The sequence below is a fragment of the Lagenorhynchus albirostris genome, chromosome 13 (genome assembly GCF_949774975.1).
Source record: "Lagenorhynchus albirostris chromosome 13, mLagAlb1.1, whole genome shotgun sequence".
Classification (NCBI taxonomy): Eukaryota; Metazoa; Chordata; class Mammalia; order Artiodactyla; family Delphinidae; genus Lagenorhynchus; species Lagenorhynchus albirostris.
Window position 1 is genome coordinate 27,019,156 of NC_083107.1, and position 3,926 is coordinate 27,023,081.

Genomic DNA, 3,926 nt, shown 5'->3' on the forward strand with positions numbered 1-3,926 from the left:
GTGCTCAGAGGGCAGTAGAGGGGGAAGGAAGAACGTTAGTTAAGTCGGGTGCCTAAGATCACTGCTCTCTGGCTGGTGGAGTCAACGCTTCCTAACTTCGGGGTAGAAACAAGCATGCCCCCTCCTCCCAGGGGGAAGAGGATAGTCAATTGCAGGAGATTCCCAAATGTTAAAAACGAAAAAGGCTAAAATTTTCGTCTGGTTCCCTTCCAGACCCTGGGGCGGGGAGGTGGGGGGTGGGGTGCGGGACGGGGGGTGGTGGTGGTTACTAGGAAATCCACCCTCCTCTTACGCAGTCACACCTAGGAGGTGGCTGTGTGTCGGTGGGACCCATCTTCCTGCTCCTAGACCACAACCCTTGCCAGCCTCAAATGTGCTTCCAGCCAAGACCCTTCTGTCCTGACAAGATGGGTCCATAGACTTATTTTTCTTTTCTGATTCCAAACATAATATATACATTTTGCATAAAAATTAAACAATACCAAAATTACCATTAAGAAAATGAAAGCCCCTCCGTAATCCCCTAACAAAATTACCACCTTTTTTCAGGTTTACTTCTATTCCATATATATACTAACATATTTATTATAATGATTTTTACAAAAATCATTGAATCAAAGTATTTTAAACTGTTTTTAATCTTGCTTTATTTCTCACTTAATATATATTGGACACGTCACTGTGTCAGTGTATATACCTCCACCAAATTTTTAACCAATGGTTGCACAGCGTGCAAATAGTTGAGTCAGCCCACCACTGATGGGCTTTAAGATGGTTTTCCCTTTCCCCTCATGACAAGCATCCTTATAGGCGCTGTGCTCCCTGCAAGTACTTTTTAGGAGCGATTCTTTTTTTTTTTTGACTGCGTTGGGTCTTCGTTGCTGCATGAGGGCTTTCTCTAGTTGCAGTGGGCGGGGGCTGCTCTTCTTTGCTCAGGCTTTTCATTGCGGTGGCTTCTTTTGCTGCGGAGCACGGGTTCTAGGCGTGTGGCCTTCAGTAGTTGCGGCATGCGGGCTCAGTAGTTGTGGCACATGGGCTTAGTTGCCCCGCGGCATGTGGGATCTTCCTGGACCAGGGATCAAACCCGTGTCCCCTGCATTGGCAGGCGGATTCTTAACCACTGCGCCACCAGGGAAGTCCCTAGGAGAGATTCTTAAATGTGCAATTCCTGGGATGAGAGAGAGGCTCATTTGAAATGGCTGATGTTGCTGCATTGCCCTCCACAGGCTGTACTGTCTATCTGGTCAGTATATCCACCCATGGTGAGGGCAGGTTCCTTGTGGGTTTAGCCACAACCTCTCTTGAGGTGAGGGCTTAACCTCCCAAATCTTGGAGCTTGCCTGAACTGGTCATTTCTGGAGGTTTCAGCAGCTCACTAAGGACCTCATGAGAGTGTGAAAAGGAAGCTTGTTTGTTCAGTTTAGGGGTGTCAATAGCAAGAGAAAGGACTTCATAACCTTTCTGAGAACAGGGGTGATTACAAAGTGGCCTTACCTCCCAAGGGATCATGGTGGGGTGCAGGATGGAGCAGAGGAGGCAGTCAGAGGAGTGAGGAAATGGGTGGGGTTCCCTGGAAGAGAAACTCTGTCACTCCTAAGGGACAAGGGCCCTCCTGGGCACAAGTGCCTCAGGGACCAGCCCACTAACCTTTTAAGCTCCAGCTGTCTGGAGGCGGGGTGTGTGTGTGTGTGTGTGTGTGTGTGTGTGTGTGTGTGTGGACAGATCCTGTCCCTGGCCCAAACCACTCAGTTCCAAGAGAACATATAGCCTGACTTTGAAGAAGAGAGAAGGCCAAGACCCACCACAGAGGGATCTTTTTTTTTTTTTTTTTGCGGTACGCGGGCCTCTCACTGTTGTGGCCTCTCCCGTTGCGGAGCACAGGCTCCGGATGCGCAGGCTCAGCGGCCATGGCTCACGGGCCCAGCCGCTCCGCGGCATGTGGGATCTTCTCGGACCGGGGCACGAACCCGTATCCCCTGCATCGGTAGGCAGACTCTCAACCACTGAGCCACCAGGGAAGCCCAACAGAGGGAATCTTGAGATGGAATCAGATGCTAAATTGGTTGAAAGAGCCTCTGAGCTGGAGCAGCCCTGGAGGGCTTCCTGGAGGAAGAGGTTGGACACTAGATGTGCCTTGGTAGGTGGTGAGGATTTGGACCCTCCCAGAAACCTGAGCAAAGGCATGTTTGTAGGAATGGTCAGTCTGCTCAGGGAACAAGAAGCAGCACGGATTGAGGGTGAGTTGTGGAAGGGCAGGAGGAGCTCTAGCTGGGGATGTGGCAGAAGCCAGTGTAGGCGTGAACCCTACAGCTCCTAGGAGAGGAATTTGTTCTGGGGTCCTTCTGACCGCTGAGTCCCTGGAAACTCTGGCTTAAGAGTCTGGACATGTCCTCCAGGGCTCCTGGAGGCCTATCAAAGGCTCACTTCCCAGGGCAGAGAACTCAGACCTAGGGCGGCGGTTAGCGCCGGGCAGCGCGGTCTCCTGAACACCAGGAGGCGCCATCCACTGCCGCGCGGGTCCGGGGCTGCTCCGCCCAGGGACCGCTGGATTTTCCGCAGTGCTTCTAAGCTCCCTGGTGTTCACTCCGGCGAGGGGCCCACCACTCCCACACCTTCACCTTTGCCTCCTTTTCCTTCCCCATCCCCAACCGGGGGCTCTTTCCCCTCGCCTCACCAGGCAGAAGGGGAAGTAGGGGTTTGAGGACGAGGGTTTGAGCCAGGCCTGGGGGGCGAGTCATGGAGGGTCGAAGGGACTGAAGGAGACCGCGCCTGGGTTTCCTCCATTCGCCCTCCCTCTTCCCCTTCCCCCGCCCTTTCCTCGTCCTCCCGACTCCACCCAAGTCCTGCTGTCTCTCCCGTGCTCTCCTTCTTTTCCTCATTCTCCCACCATGATCTTTGGTACCAAGCCAATTTTTACGGGAGTTGGTCCTCCACGTGTAAGCTCATTAAGGAAAAGATGCAAAATTCATAAATATTTGAAGGAAGAAAAAAAAATCCATTGCTTCCCCCGCCAGGTGCCAGTCGGCCCTGCAAGCTCAGCGCCCCGCCCCCGCCCGCTCGCAAGCCCAGGCGGAGAGTCCCCTGAGGCGGGCGCGGAGGCCCTGGGCGGGGTAGGGGCCGCGGCCTTCCCAACCCGCGTCCGCGCGTCGCCGAGTCACGGCCCGGCCAGCGTCGCCGCGGGTGGAATAGAGGACGGAGGATTGAGGCGGCCGCCGCGTGTTTGTCCAGTGCCCGCCCCCGCCGCCGCCGGCCCTAATCTCCGATACAATTGCGAGTTGGCTTCCTGCCCCGGGGCCCCCACTCCCCGAGCAAACAGGGCGGGCGCGGCGCTGCATCCGAAATGTGGCATTTGAGCAGCGCAGCGGACGAAATCCGGAGCGCGGCCGCTCGGCTGTAATTGCCCTTCCCCGCCCTAATCCTCCGGCCCGGCCCCGCCCGCCGGCTGCGGCCCATTGATTGTTAGCGCAGGAGCCGGGGTCTCGGCCCAGCTCCGGGAGGGGCGCCCCACCCCCTACCCGGGGCCTAGGAGGCAGTCCGGACCCACCTATCCGTCCCCCACGTCCTATCCCTGGCGCCTTTCTCTAGCCGAGGTCAGTCCGGACTTGGAGGCGGAGAATGTCCTTGGAAAGGGCATCGAGGTTGCCAGAGGTAAATGGGGGTGGGGCAAAGAGGGGAATACCCGCAAACTTGCCCCGGCCTGCCAGGCTGAGGGAGGTGAGATCCTAGATCGCGCCGGCCTTTGTTAGGTGAGGCAGGGGGTGCAGAGGACCCACAGGGGCCTCTCTGGGCTTGACCCCCTGAGAGCCCACTATGGAGCTGGGGGTTGAGAGGTCCCTGTGTGCCCCAAACCACCCCGTAGACCCCAGTGCTTCTGCAGTGGCGGGGACCCACTTCCTGGGGTCTGCCAGAGTGGCCTGAATCTCACT

At 56.4% G+C, this 3,926-nt stretch overlaps 1 long non-coding RNA gene across 1 annotated transcript; it reads right to left on the minus strand.

The window, feature by feature from the left end:
* Positions 1-630: 630 nt before the first annotated feature.
* On the minus strand, positions 631-3,646 carry LOC132531634 (uncharacterized). Its single transcript, XR_009544148.1, has 3 exons — positions 3,545-3,646; positions 1,495-1,570; positions 631-1,168 (listed from the first exon to the last, which is right to left on the minus strand). It is a non-coding gene; the product is annotated as an uncharacterized LOC132531634 (long non-coding RNA).
* Positions 3,647-3,926: the final 280 nt, after the last annotated feature.